Source organism: Sorex araneus, chromosome 2 (assembly GCF_027595985.1).
Source record: "Sorex araneus isolate mSorAra2 chromosome 2, mSorAra2.pri, whole genome shotgun sequence".
Taxonomy (NCBI): domain Eukaryota; kingdom Metazoa; phylum Chordata; class Mammalia; order Eulipotyphla; family Soricidae; genus Sorex; species Sorex araneus.
Genome location: NC_073303.1, coordinates 254,956,218 through 254,972,077, shown reverse-complemented (window position 1 = coordinate 254,972,077; position 15,860 = coordinate 254,956,218). Strand labels below are relative to the sequence as shown.

The 15,860-nt window shown below is 41.1% G+C and overlaps 1 long non-coding RNA gene across 1 annotated transcript in view; it reads left to right on the top strand.

The window, feature by feature from the left end:
• The window catches only part of LOC129402350 (uncharacterized), a 345,176-nt gene that overhangs the window by 53,592 nt on the left and 275,724 nt on the right, over nt 1-15,860 (top strand). The gene's annotated exons all lie outside the window — the stretch shown is intronic.

The window sequence follows — 15,860 nt, the reverse complement described above, 5'->3', positions numbered from 1 at the left end:
AAAAAAAATTAAAGGCACATTGTTAATATGCTAATATAATTCTCAGATTTCTTTTAGCATTAAAAGAGATAGCTAGATACAAACTGGGATCTTAGTCCATGTGGGGGTTCCGGTAATAGAACAGCAAAGTCATGATAACAATTCATGTTGATTCCAAAGCTGATATCATTGAGCTTTCATTTTGTGACAGATCTTGTGTTAAGCGCCACATTTTATATACAGCAACTCATTTCACCTTCACATCTGCCCAGAGAAAAGTTCCATTATTTCTTTCATTTCACAAATGGTGGCTCAGGGATGTGTAGTAAGTGCCTGAGATCATATAGTGATAAATGCAGAGAAGGTATAAAAAGCCTGTCTGTCTGAGTTCACCCGGGGTTTAATTTTCATGTTAAGAGAAGTGTCTGAACCCAATCCTAAATACTTTGCTTGATCTTTTAAATCATCCTCAGCTCACATAAAATACATCTAAGAATTATAGACAACTTCAGCTTTTCTGCTCTTTATTTTTTTTTTAAGAGGATCTCACATCCTGATCCGACATGGTTGATTTTTTTTTTTTTTTACCATTTGTGCTCACCTTCAACCCAATGTAAATGTTATAAAAACTGCAGATTACTTTGGCATTAGCAGCGCACTCTGGTCACAAATGGAACGAAGAGATCTCCCTTCACAGTGTTCAGCTTGAAACCATCCTACGACATTGTCTTTCATTCTGACATCACCGCTGCATCTTTAGATGCATGTCTGTAGCTATGCAATGAGTTTAAAACTGTTGCTCTTTCTCACCGCGTCATAACATCATCACGGTCACTGTCACTGTCATCCCGTTGCTCACCGATTTGTTCAAGCGGGCACCAGTAACATCTCCATTGTGAGACGTGTTGTTACTGGTTTTTGCATATTGAATATGGCACAGGTAGCTTGCCAGGCTCTGCCATTCGGGCGAGATACTCTTGGTAGCTTGTCGGGTTCTTGAGAGGGGCGGAAGAATCAAACACGAGTCAGCCATGTGAAAGGTGAACGCCCTACCGCTGTGCTATCACTCCAGCCCATATAATCATATTTGGTGGATCTGATAAATAATAACTTTTAGGTGATGACAGAAAATTGAATGGACAAGTCTTATACATCAAACTTGTTGTTGTTGTTGTTCAGGGGTCGAGGAATGATGTGTTCACATCCAGCAGTGCTAAGGGTTCCCTCCTGGATCTGCATTCAGGGATCACTCCTGGTGGTAGGTGGGGAACCATTTGGGATGACGGATATCAAACCCGGGTTGGCTACATGCAAGGCAAATGCCTTCCTCACTGTGCCATCGCTCCAGCCCTGTATCATATTCTGATTATCAAACCTATTTTGTGAGAAACTTAATGGTGGAGACAGACAGTGGGAGATATTTCAGAAACACTGGAGCAATCTCTTCCCTTCCTTCATTCTTGAACGCTCTTAAGATAGCTTTGTTGCCTATCAGATAAAGTCAGACCCCATAAATCTTAAGTAAGCACAAAATTATTTAAGGACAAATGTGAAACAGATGTTTAAGTGGAGATATTTTTATCTGTGCCGTAATCTGTCATCCCCTATTTATTCATGGGTACTTTAATAACCCAGATTGAGCGTGCCAGTGATAGTATCATAAAATACTTAGCATTTTAAATTTCTATTTTATTCTATTTATCTCAATTCTTTCTTTATTTTGGTTTTTGCGGACCACCCCTGGTGGGGCTCAGATGTTACTTCTGGCTCTGCACTCAGGAACTTTTTTTCTGCTGTACTGCAAGTTCCATACTGGGGTGCCAGGGATGGAACTTAAGTTAGCCGCATGCAAGGCAAATGCCCTACCAGCTGTACTATTGCTCTGGCCCTGCGTTTTATTTTAATTGAACTTCTATAGTTTCAATTTTGTTAGTAATTGATTCATTGGGTACTTGCTGAGCTCTTACTCAACCCTAGATCGTGAACTCGGTCTTGCACAAGAGAAGTGTAGACTTCTCTCAATTGGGAACTGTAGCACCTTAGCACTGACATCCCGTTGATCATCGATTTGCTCGAGCGGGCACCAGTAATGTCTCCATTGTGGGACTTGTTGTTACTGTTTTTGGCATATCGAATATAGAAAATAGAAAATATTAACACTTGGTAATTAATAAGAATCGAAGCATTTTTTAAATAGGAAATAAAGAAAGGAATAGTCTACTATGTGTGACATGATGAGGGATAGTTAACTTCAAGGATGTGATTTCTTTCTATTTGGGGGATCACCTTTGGCAGTGTTGAGGCTCAATCCCTCACTTGGTGCTCAGGATTCACTCCTGGCTGTGCTGGGGGACCCTATATGGTGCTGGGCATCGGACCAGGTCTTCTGCCCTTTGAACTGTCCCACTGACTCTGAAATGGTGATTTTTGGAGCTTAGACAGAGAGCCAGGGAAAGAGTCTGAAATGTAAAAGTCAGAAAAAAGAATAGTTGAAGTCAGCATATTAATTCTCCACTGCTGCTCCTGCAGCCATTACTCTAGTTTGAAACTTGCTGGTTTTAAACAGCATATATTTGGGGGCACAGAGAGACTCCAACAGGCCGAGTGCATGTTTGGCACCATCCCCAGTAGCACACGGTCCCTCCAGCCACCCTCCAACATAGACGGGGGAGTAGACCCCGAACACCATCCAAGGAAGCCCTCAAAAATAAAGAAAAGGAAACTAAAGTTTATGTGTATTACTGTTGGCTACTGCATTTCTCAGAACTGCTGGGTGTATCTCAATGGAGGTTTCTCTGTGTATGACAAGTTGTGTTCCGTTCAGCAAGATTTGCTTCCAAACTTTGGTCGGATTTCAGGGATTTTCATTTCTTGCCTGCTAATTGCACTGGGTGTCTTGGTTCTCTGATTTCTTCTGTTTCAGAGTACCCCCTGAAGTCCTTCCCAGGGCACTGCACTCAGCACCCAGAGTCTTCCAAAAACAAAGGATGCACATCTCTCTCTCCCTTCCTCTCTCTTTCTCTGTCTCTCTGTCTCTTTCTGTCTTTCTCACCCCTCTGTCTCTCTCTCCCCCTCCCTCCCTCTCTCTCTCTGTCTATTTCTATCTTTCAGTCTCTCTCTCTATGTCTCTCCCTCTCTCTCTCGCCCTCTCTCTCTCCCTCCCTCTCTCTCTCTGTATCCCTCTGTTTCTGTCTCTATTTCTGCCTTTCAGTTTCTGTCTCTCCCTCTCTCTGTCTCTCCCTCACCGTCTCTGTCTGTGTCTCTGTCTCTCTCTCCCTCTCTCTCTCTCTCTCTCTCTCTCTCTCTCTCTCTCTCTCTCTCCCCTTCTCTCTGTTGCTCCCTCTTGCCCTCCCTCTATCCCTCCTCCGCCATTCCTAGCAGGACTCAGGGGACCATTTGTAGTGCAGGAGATAAAACCTGTGTCAGCTGCATGCAAGGCAAGCGTTCTACCCTCCGGACACACAGTCTCTTGAAAAAAGGATCACGGAAATGTCATTAGGTTGCCCTGCCACGTTGCAATCAGAACTTGCCCGTGCAGGGGTCCATAATGCACTCAGGAAGAGGAGTCTCAAGCAAATGAATCTCAGGAACTGGGATCATGGGGACCGTCTGAGATGAGGGTCTGTCCACCACTCGTGGCCAGGACATGGTAGCACAAAAAGGCAGAGTCAGGGAAAACCTGGGGATGTTCCGAAACAGCTGTCTTCATCCAGGTCTGCAGGAAGGCTGGACACTGCCGCTTTCCCATCCTGGCTATCACTGCCTTTCTCCTGGACCAGGAAGCAGGCCAGGGGCTTGTCTACAGGTAGGTCTGAAAGGGTTGAAGAACGCCATCCTAGAAATTTTCAAGAGATGGGCATAGTTTAAAGGGAGCAGAAGGAGACAGGGCTGCGTATTAGAGATTGGAACCACCAACAAAACTAAATGAGAACTTCGGCGTTCTTGGATGTTGGAAGGGATTCGTTAGTGCATCAAGTGACCACCTCCTTTGAGAGCATCTTCCTTTGAGCACAAGACTTGGGGAATTTTTTTTTTATTTTTTTAAATCAGTAAAAGAATGTTGACTCTATCCAGACTCTTCCTGTCAGTGGACGAGGGTAGCCGTGTAACCCCGACAACTTGCACACATCCATCCAGCCATGAGGGAGCTATGAATTATGCATGTAACATTTCTCAGGCTCTCACAGCTTTCACCGGAGCCTGCATTTCAACACTGATTGCGAACAGTCCGTGAATCCACCCAAAGCCAGATACGCTGCACAAAGGCTGCTGTTGCCTGGAACAGTCCGCGCCTTTAAGCACGTTAGGACATAAATTGTGTTTCTAGGAATTTCCACACAGGGCTGTTGAAATCGAAAAGGAAGAAAAGACTTGCCCTGGCATACCAAATGCTTCCCATCACTTCAAGTTTTGGAGAGACTTTTTTGTTTTCCCTCCCCAAGAGCGTTATCTGTAGCACCACTCCAGAGACGAATTTTAATGTGCGACTGGAACACGTGTTTGCCGAGATCGTGGACCCTAGACTTTCTGCTATTGTTTCCTACGTTCTCAACATTTTCCACCATACACTCGGCTTTTGGAGAATTGGGTTACTTCCTCCAAGTGGGAAATAGTTCCCTTGAAATATCTGTCATGCAGGTAGTGAAGTCTAGAGATTATTGGCTAGGTAGAAAAGTGTCAGGGAATTTGTTTGGTGTGTGTGTGTGTGTGTGTGTGTGTGTGTTTTGTTTGATTGTTTATTTGTGTGGGCCACTCCCAGCAATGCTCAGGCATACAAAGCAAACATCCTACCTACTGCTCCAGCCTGGATTTCTTTTTTTTAATAAAACACCTGTGAGAAAATGGAGGAAAAATAGCAATTTCCCCCACCCCTCCCCATTGTTTCTTGTTCAAAGTTATCCTATCAGCAGCATCATTTTGAGGAATTTGTTCTTTTTATCCTATCATTTTGGTTATAATAGTATTCTATTAAGCTGGTGAATCAATATATATTTTTTCCCTCATCTCCACACCCACCCAAGAAGAAAATGACACATTTCAATGTTTAAGCACAAATAAGGTTATGCCATGGTTATGGCTAGAAATATCATTTCATTTTAGGTTGCGGATCTTTCTTTAGTTTAACATTAGTGTTTCAGTAATTAATTAGTTACTTTATGTGTCTTAGCAACCCATTAACAAAGAGCTAATTGAAGACAAGAAATATGTATCATTATTCCCCTAAACCCCCTTTCTCAGTAATTGTTTCTCCTTTTAAGAGAATATTATCTTTCTCACAGATGGTTGAAGTGATGTATTGTGGGAAATTAAACACACTTGGCTTTTTTCCTGATTTTCTACTTAGCAACTAAGGCGCTTACCCCAGAAGTATTATCCAACTCTTCCCCAGATACCCTCTTAATCAACAACAGTAAGATTCACAGTTTGAAAAATTTATCTTTTTTTATTGTTCCCAAACACAATTATACTTCTTTTTTTCTTCCTGTTTTTAAGTACTTGTAACATTATAGGACAGCAGGTCATAAAGGGGGTTTATTTTGAAACCAAATGTAGGACTTAGAACCAATTGATTTGTAATCATCTCAGCCTTTAATACTCTTCGGCAAAGAAGAATATTCCTTTAATCCAGGAATAACAGTTTTTTTTTTTTTTTTTTGCTTTTTGGGTCATACCTCGAGATGCACAGGGGTTACTCCTGGCTCTGCACTCAGGAATTACTCCTGGCGGTGCTCAGGGGACCATATGGGATGCTGGGAATTAAACCCGGGTCGGCTTCATGCAAGGCAAACGCCCTACCCGCTGTGCTATTGGTCCAGCCCCGGAATGACACTTTTTCAAGAGAAGACTTGACCATTCTGTCTGAAGATCTTTCTTTTACTCTCATTTGTTTGTTCTTGGGACACTCCCGGTTTGGCCTGACTCTGAACTTACGGGTTACTGGCAGGTTTGGGGGGCCAAGTGGGGTGTCAAGAATTAAAATTGGGTTAGCTGCACGCAAGGCAAGACCCCTGTCTACGGCACTACTGCTTGGCTCGTGTCTGAATATTTGAAGAGCACAGATTTTCTGATTTTGTATTTGCCTTCTAAAAATTCATCTTAAAGAAGGGCGAGATTCATGCACACATAAATATATGACTTTATTCTAGAACTGTTTATATTTAAGCAAAATTCATCTATGTCCACACATAATAGATCTGGGTAATAATAGTAGTCGAGAACATTTCGTGAGCTTTTACTATGTGTCAGTAATATACTAAACACATTACATTTGTTATATCACTTATTTCCCCCCGCATCCTAATAATATAGGTACTATAATTATCCCCGTTTCTGGATGAAGAAATTGAGCTGTAGAGATGTTAAATACCAGTTTTACGTTGTCTAACGAGTGGGTAGCAATTTAAACACGCACAAATTCATAATATGCAGACATTAAGAGAAAGGCTTGGTATTGGTGCTATCGCAGAAAATGATAGTTCGAGAGTAAATGCTGGTACTAAAACAATATGTCCAAAATCATCCACGTTTGTGGAAATCTATTGACCTGTAGGCTTGAAACCCAACAAAAGAACACGTGATTAATTGTGGGGAAATTGTGGCCCCGTGATCTCTGTTTCTTCTATATGGAGAGAAACCAAGGTCTTCACCCCACGGGCTTCCACATTTCATAAAGATGAGCTAGAATTCGACATCTGAAATGAAGATGGGAAGTGGATGAGAAATCCTATTGGTTGCATCACATTCCAAGCTCCTTATCTTCCTCTCCCGATTATTTCAGTCCATCAAGCCCGACTTTATCCTTTGTGATGTGGACCTAGAGCTCTTGTTTGAAAGCCTAATAGTTCACGGAACTTTGCTGGCAATGGGAAAGATCAGGAGTTTGGACAAGATTTCAGTTTAAACAATAAATAATTTTTTAAAAATGAGATTTTAGTTTCAACCCCCTACTGATCAAGAATGTTTTACATATCAATATCATATTTTCTTTTATTTAAAATAAAAACACGTTCTTTGGCAACATTTTATCTAGACATTTGTTCTGAGGGAATATGCTTTCTCAGATCACATGCACACATGTTCATATACAATATGTATTCTTCTTCTTTTTGTGTGTGTGTGTGGTTTTTGGATTACACCCAGCAGTGCTCAGGGCTTACTTCTGGCTCAGGGCTCGGGGATCACTTCTGGTGAGCTCAGGAAACCATATGCTGTGCCACAGGTCATCCCCTACTTGTCCCTGTGCAAGGCAAATGCCTTACCCACTGTACTACCTCTCCATCCCCTACTACGTATTCTTATGTACACATGCACAGACAACATACTTTCGCTTCCTGTACCCCAAGTTATTTTCCTTCTATGCAAAACATCGGTTGGATGTCATGCCAGATGGATTACAAGTTCACCAGCACTGCCTGGAGACCATTAGATCTTATTTAAATTTGTCAGAATTTCAATTCCTGGGAAGCAACTCATGAATTCCTTCCTAATCAGATTCCCAGAATACTTTGGGGAACTTAGAACTCTATATTTTCTACTTCATAGGATAACTATTTTGGAGGAAATATCTAAATGGTGAAATATTGACTTGTTTACTAAAACAAAAAAAATGAAAGAAGCAGCAATAATTGGAAAAAGAATACGGCCCCACACCCTCAAAAATCAATAGACGCCACAGCCTCTGTGGACAAACCGCATCTGGCTGCACTACTGTCTTCTGGGGCACTTTCCTCGACCACTCTGGGGATAAATTGCCTTGTTATGAAGAAGCAAAAAAAAAATAAGCAGTGTCTAGGAAAGAAAGAAAGATGCATCGCACTCCCAAGTAAATTATTAACAAGGACGATAAATCAACATGTTTTTCAGCCCCTACTCTAGCATTTATAGATTGTTCTAATCCTGGAGAAGAAAAACACGAACCCGGTTCTTAGATTTTGAAAATTACATTTAAATACATTTCTCAAGATTTTAAGGCAGATTTGTTTTCCCCTTTCAGGTAGTTCATCGTGGTCTTTGCCAAAAGCCCATGTGCTTTGGTGCTGTCTTTCTACTTACCATATTATGTCCTTACCCTCTGCACAGCTGTCATTTTTGTATGCTTTGAAAAAAAATAAAATCTAAGCACTCCGGTTTAAAATTTCATTGGAACAAAAGACCCTCCGTTGGATATTTATCAATTTGGTGTTTGGAGTGAACGCGACCTGGCCTGCAGTTCCTGGACTCAGTTTTATATCCACCCATCTGTCCGGGTATCTACTGCATACCTGCCTTTGGTATTCAGGGCATGGCATGCCAACGTAACAACTGGGAAGTGAGACTGGGAGGAAGCTTTGTCAGGTAGAATTTGTGGCCATGGGAGAATATTAATAGCTAAAATAATATTCGCTAGAAGTTGATATGGTCTATAAAGTTACTGTGGTGAGCCTTTCAAATGGCCTATCAGACAATAAGTGTATCTGTCTACAGAGCATGGGAAAGCTGAGAAAAGAGAGTTTCTGATGCAAATTTTTTTTAAATGGATTCTCAAAGCTATGTGAGTGGCTTAGAGTCACAGTAATAAATGTAGCTATGACACCACAGCCATCATCGAAGTTCCGATACCACGACCCACTAAGTTCGAACCAGTTTACTCACCCTACTTTGTGCATCACCCTTCCCCATCCATCACTATTTTTTGTTGTCAGATTCTGCGAGATTGTTGTTGAGTTTCATGGGCTGACGTGCTTTGCTGCTGCTGCTTCTTCATTAATTTTTTTTCTTCCTCCCCATCGAGAAAATTCTGTCCGTGTCTTTCCCTTTCTCTCTGGTTCTTGACCCATGCTTCCCTCAAGTTCTATACACGCAATCACAAAAGATCAGACGTCAACTTTCTCATTTTTATTGATTTTTAGTTAGGCATTGCCACAGATGCAAAGTGATATCTTTTTGTAGTGTAGATCTGTATTCCCTGATAATAAGTGATATTTTTTCAAAGGATCTGATAACTTTGGTTGATGACTAGACTGGATATATTTGGTAAACTGTAATGAAATTAAGTACTTAATTTTTTGCTTGACATTCTATTTTATTTTTATAATTAGAAGATGTAAGTTAGGGGCCAAACAGATAGCACAGTGGATAGGGCATTTGCCTGGCATATAGCTAAATCAGTTTCAATTCTCAGCATTCCATATGGTGTTGTGAGCCCTTCGAGGAGAGGTTCTAGAGCACAAAGCCAGGAGTAAGTACTGAGAACTGCTGTTATGACCCAACTCCTCAACACCCCCCCCAAAAAATAATAACATGTAAGTAAATTGCATACAGTTAACAGATGGCACAAGTAACTAGAAATATCACTGTATCACTGTCATTCCTTTGTTTGTTGATTTACTCAAGCGGGCACCAATAACATCTCTATTTTTCCCAGCCCTGAGACGTTAGCAGTCTCTCCTTACTGGTCTTTCCCTATGATTGGAGGCTCTTTCAGGGTCAGGGGAATTAGACCTATTGTTACTGTTTTTGGCATATTGAATATGCCACAGGCAGCTTGCCAGGCTCTGCCCATGTGGGGGGGATACCCTCAGTAGCTTGCGGGGCTCTTGGAGAGGTATAGTTGCCTCCTATCTGAACTCCATCAAATATGGTGTGGTAATTATATAAAATGGGTAGGAAGTGTCTTATAATGTGTCCAAGGTCCAAGTCACAAAGTTCAGCATTATATGGGTTCCGTGGGACTTCATTCATGCATGAGGTTCAGCCAGAGCTTCCAGAAAGTGGCCTGGAGCGTGGCGGCGGCTGGGTAGTGGAGGTCGGCTGCCAGGGCTGGGACCCTTGGGGCGGGAAGGGTTCTCACCTGCCCCCCTATAGGGAGCCCTGAGTGAGAATAGCCTGGTGTGGAGTCTGGTGGCATGGCTCTGGGGGCCTCATTTAATACTCTCATCTGGGAGGAGCAGCCATTGAGATCAATAAAGTGTGTATTGATACTCCGAGGTACACTCAAAAGCCTTAGGGATCAGCATGGGCAGAGTAAGAGGCACTTTCAGTTTAAGAAGGATAACTGAAGCCAGGCAGAGAAAAGCCAGGGCAAGCTGTTAGACCTCAAATAGGTTGAGTGACCTGGCATCTTACCAGCTCATCAGAATATTCACCCTCCCAGTAAGGACGACCTTTCTCTCTCACTCTAGAAGTATCAGTAAGTTTTATCTATCCTTGTCTTCTCATGAAGTGGTCACTGAAGCCCCTGAAATCTGAATTTTGATCATTTTACAGATCTGTTCCCCACAAATTAAAATCCTTGACATATTCTCTTTCTTTTTCTCTTTTTTTATTTATCTATCTTCCCTCCAGCCCCCACCCCCTTCCCTGCTAGCCTCTGTGGCAGGCGCTCTCTCTCTTTCTCTCTCTTTCTCTCTCTCTTTCTCTCTCTTTCTCTTCCTCTCTCTTCCTCTCTCTCTCTTTTCCTCTCCCTCTCTCTCTCTCCCTCTCTCCTCTCCTGTTCAGGTATTTCAAATTTTGGTTCAGCCTTGGGCAGTCATTGGAATCCAGGAATTTATCTATACCTTCAAGTTTCTCTAGTTTTGTGGCACAAAGATTCTCAAGGTAATCATTGATGATCCTTCGAATTTCTATGATTTCTGGTGTGACATCAATTTATAAGGAATCTTGCTTTTTCTTTTTGAGTCTTCCTAGTATTCCTCTTGAATTCTTCCCATCATTCTCTGTTCTGGCCTAGATTTATTTTGAGGACTTTCTCCATCTTCTGCTCTTCCCTGGAGGTTTTCTGCATCCCATCCTCAAGCTCACTGATTCTGTCTTCAGCTTCCGTTAAGGACACCCACTGAGTTTTTCATTCCATCTACCGAATTTATAATCAATGCCATTTCTATGTGTAATTTTCTTATTTCTGCTCTCATTTCCTCTTGCATTTTATTGGCTGTCCATTGCACGATTTCTCTCCTACCCTCCCGTATTTTATTGGATGTCCATTCCTCTGTTTTCTTTGAGCGCACTAAACATCCTCACTATTTCACCTCTACATTGTATATCAGAGAGATGATGTGGGCATTCTTTGTTGAGGCTTCAGGGCTCCTGGATTCATCCACTCCTTATGGTGAGTTTCTGCACTGTTCCCCATGGTTTCTGTGGTACCCTGGAGGCAGTTCTTTCTAATATACTATCAGTGTCCCCTCTCCACCCCTTGTCACTGCCTGGGAGGGTCTGGGTACTCTTGGTGGGTGTTGGTCTCGTCTTCCCTCTAATAGGATATGGTGGGATGAAATTAACTGGCAGCCCTATGAGTGGCTGTTCACTCCAAAAAACCATGCCCACCTGTGGGAGTCACCAGACATTAGGGCAGTTCAGCTGCCATTATGGTTGATTCTGTGTCCCAAACTGCTCTAGCTTGTTGGCTGCCAGGAAGTATCTTGACACCAACTTTTTTTAAAAGCCTAGAAGTGTTCCATTGAGCATCTATACTGCATTGCCTTCATCTTGTTGATGTGGCCCTAGGTGGAAGAGTGGAATCTTTCTTAATAGAGAAGCTAGTCTGCAATTTTTCCTGTCACAGGCCCTTTGCACTTGCTTTCTCCCCTTTCTGGAAGAGTTTTCCCTTCCAGTCTACTATCTACCTCCCTTTATTTTACCTTTATGGATCAGTACTCCAATAAATTTCCCAGGGAGACTTTCTCTGACTCTGAAAATGCAGTTCATTTTCCATTTAAAATAAGTAATTGTATAGAAATTCTTTCTTTTTCTTTTATTTTTTTGTTTGTTTTTAATCTTGGCAGCTTGCAGTCACATGAATATACCTAATTCCTTAATGTCTGTGTCGTCTGAACTTTAGGCCCCATGATAAAAAAAGGATCTCCTTTTTAGCCCTATCAACTAACTGACAGAGACCTGGTACATAGTAAATGATCAATAAGCAGTCAAATGAGTGACAGGAGGAAATTTACTGAAGTTCAATATTCACGTTCATCAAATGCTTTCACATTACATTGTCTCTGATAAATTTTGAAATGTGAACTGTTTAAAATATGATTACATTTTCATTGGCATAATTTACTGTTCCCATTATTAGCTCAATATTCAATTGTGTTCATATTTTAACATTCAGTAGTATGAAGAAACTAATTGTATGTTCAAATCTCTGTTTAGGATTGGTAAATTATGAATACTTGCCCTCTTGTTTATGCTTTATATTCTTAGAATTTCTTTTTGTGGTTTTAAATAATCTTACTTTATTGCCAGCAGAGTGCAGAGAGAAATATTATAACTCAGGAAAAATATACTGGAATTTCCTTTATGTCTTATGAGTTCACTATAGTAATTGTCCTATTTCTCCTAAATGAAAAATAAAACAAAACAAAAGCTACACCACATTCATTGGAAATAAATTCATGCTACCTCTTAATATTAATATTCTTGATTATTTTCAAACTTGTTTTAATATCCATGCATTTCCTCCTACCACATGCAGGAAAATGTGTACTGCATGTAGTACATTTACTGCACTTCATATAATCACCAGATAAAATATATTAGAGCTTCTCATGGAGGACTTTCTACACAGGTAGAAAATTTCTTTGCTGGGAAACATATAATTAACCTGGTTTATGCTGTTGCCAGCACTTTCTTTTCCTCCCAACTTTATCACCAATTCATAACCCAGATCTATTTACCTACTTTCTCTCACTTTTTCTCCAAATATCAGCTTTCAGTTCAGATCTTTCTAACTATCATCATTTACATTTCAGAACTAGAATGTTCTGCCTTCACACATTTAGGGTTTTTTTGCACCAGCCTGACAGTTTTTAATTTGATCTTGTTTTGCAGGTCATGAATTCAATTTCTAGATGCTGTACCATTTTTTGTTTTCTCAAATGAAATAATGTTCCATCCATCAATTGTTATCTCCTTATCTTCAGGGTCTTGTTTTTTTCATTTCCCTTGAACCAAGGTCAATGTTTGTCAAATCTGTTTTTTACTAATTAAATCTGACATCATTTGATAATATCAACTTAAATAGCATATAAATTCATCTACCAGTGAATCCACCCTAGAGAATAGAGAGTACATTTACGGTAATAAACAAGTCATGTGAATTATTTTTAATACGTTTTAAAAAGAAATGCATCAAGCACAGTAACTGGTCTATGTGCTGGTGAAACATCTTCTCTTTGGCATGCATCAAGTAGAAGGTCGTATTACCTTTTAAAATGGTGTGTGCAAATTTTATTAACTTTGTATGTCTCTTAAAAACATGTTGAATTACTTCTTCTTTAGAGCAATCTCTGCTTTTTAAGACAATATAGATAAAAAGCATGTAGATTAAACCCAGTATAATTTTTTATAAGACTTCACCAAAAAAAAAATCCAGATCAGTCCTATTGAATAAAATAGGCATAATGAAGAAACATTTTCATTTGGTGACAAAAATGTAGACCCTCCCCGCCTAATACACACACACACACACACACACACATACACACACACAGTTCATAGGGAGGCTCACTGGGAGTGAATCACCATTTTCCTTCTGGATTTTTATGGGCTGAGAAAATAGAAAATGCAAGAGGCAGGAGATGTACTTCTCACCATCAAGTTTCATCAAACATACTGAATTTGAATATACCAAATAACAATTGTGATTTTAGTGCTAAAGAAACATGACTGAGTTGTGTGATTCAACCGGAGTGTCTGGCACTAGTTCACAGCCCTGGTCACCAAATCTAGTAGATAGGAAATCATGTTCAATATCCATTACCTGGGCCCCCTTTTGCCTTGCAGACAACGCAAATTTGCATGCAAGGTACTGCTTATTGAATATTCATGATGTACTTAAACTTCACAATCACTCATACTGCACAATCACCGTCAGTGACATGTCCGTAACCCTCCCATTCCCAGACATAAGCCTCAATGAAAGGCTTGTCACTTGGCTTCAAAAATAGAAACGTGACCAAGACCTACTGCATAGTTTTGATTTGCCTATACAAACAGAACACGACCCTTAATCTGATGATTTTTCTCTGATTGGACAACCAGAAGAGAAAAATATGAGCGCTAACAACTAAGGAGAACCAAGAGGCAGTCTTGCAGGATAAGGTTGAGAAGAGCAGAACTCCCAAGATCTAGTTTTCTTTCTGGACTGATGCTTACCAGCTCCTTGGTCTTTGAAAAATAAACTTAATACAATACTTTCAAATTTTCACTTCCCCATCCCATATGAAAAGGTGTGAATTTTCTCCTGTTGCCCAGGTATGGATTTCTAGAAAAATCCAGTGAAAACTCATGGTTGAAATGTCTTAGGCAGAGCTGCAGGTAAGAGTCCAATGAAACCAGTGTTGCAAAAATGAAGTGACAAGGAGACATAAAATTCTGAATCCCAGTTTTGCCACAGCCCCTGAGGGTGGAGAGGCTGGGAGATAATCCTACCTCTGACTACTTTCTAACTGCAACCTTTGAAGTGCCTCACATATCACACGATAAAATCTGACTTTCATTATGCCAATTTTATAGTACTGTTGGGCAGGTTAAATGACATATATGGAAGCCACTTAGCAAATAGAGGGTCACAGCTGATACTGTTGCCATTGGTATTAAGCTTGCCGAAGGTTTTGTCTTGGAGGCTCCCAAGTATCTTTCTCTCATTCACTTTAGGCCTGGCAACAGAGCTGTTGCAATTTTACAACCAGCAAAAGCAACTTTAAAAGGCTGGGGTATGCAATTCTCAGGAAAGGCTGGTTCAAGGAGAGATAGTACAATGGGTAGGCACTTGCTGTCGCTGATTTAATCTCTGGCATCATATTTGGTCCCCTGAGCCCTGCCTGGAATCCTGCCCTGATTGCAGAGGCAGAAGTGAGCCCTGAGCACCACCAGGTGTAGGAAGGAAGGAAGGAAGGAAGGAAGGAAGGAAGGAAGGAAGGAAGGAAGGAAGGAAGGAAGGAAGGAAGGAAGGAAGGAAGGAAGGAAGGAAGGGAGGGAGGGAGGGAGGGAGGGAGGGAGGGAGGGAGGGAGGGAGGGAGGGAGGGAGGGAGGGAGGGAGGGAGGGAGGAAGGGAGGAAGGGAGGAAGGGAGGAAGGGAGGGAGGGAGACTCATCTGTATAGAATTTGTTCACTGAGCAAAGGAATTAGAACAAGAAAACAATACTATTAGCAAGATTGTCCAAGTGATAGTCTTTGTGACTATATCTAACCCACCATGAACTACCCATTTCATTCATAGGTTCATGGGTGTACAAGGCAAATTCATCCCATTCCCTCTTGTTTTTCACTACCTTCAAGCTAAACTGCAGAGTCAAGCGTTTTCCCAGAAACCAACGGTCCCAAACCAAGAGTCCATGTTCTCTGGACCAACACATAAAATTGCAGCCCTTGGAGAAATTGGCCAATGATTTGGGGGAAGACACAGCCACAAAGACATCAAGGGACATGTAGGAGACGAAATCGCCAGCTTTGAAGTCCCCAATCAGAAAGCCAAACTGGCGAGATTTTGAAATTGGTTTCTAAAGTAGAAAGTCTAAGAAAAATTTGACTTCCACAAAGTCTCTCTGGAAACGTGTCTAAAGTTCAACATGTGAAAGTCCGACTGTCGATTCACAGTATAAAGGAGAGCTCTCAACTCTGAGACCAAAAGAAGTTTCACTACGCTTCATTGCTTCGATCATTTTAGGTCCCATCCATGAGGACGTCCATATGGAGTTTTCCATGGCCAAGTTTTGCTTTTGCATTTTTTTCCTGCCATGAATGCCCCTTGTTGACCCATTCATCCGTCTCTACTCATAGTAGAAACTAATTATTGCCATTGTTCTCTCGGTTATACCAAATGTATGAGACCTATTAAATGTATCACTGCTAAGGGACAGATACTTTAAGTATTGCAACAATTGCACAGATATTTTTGC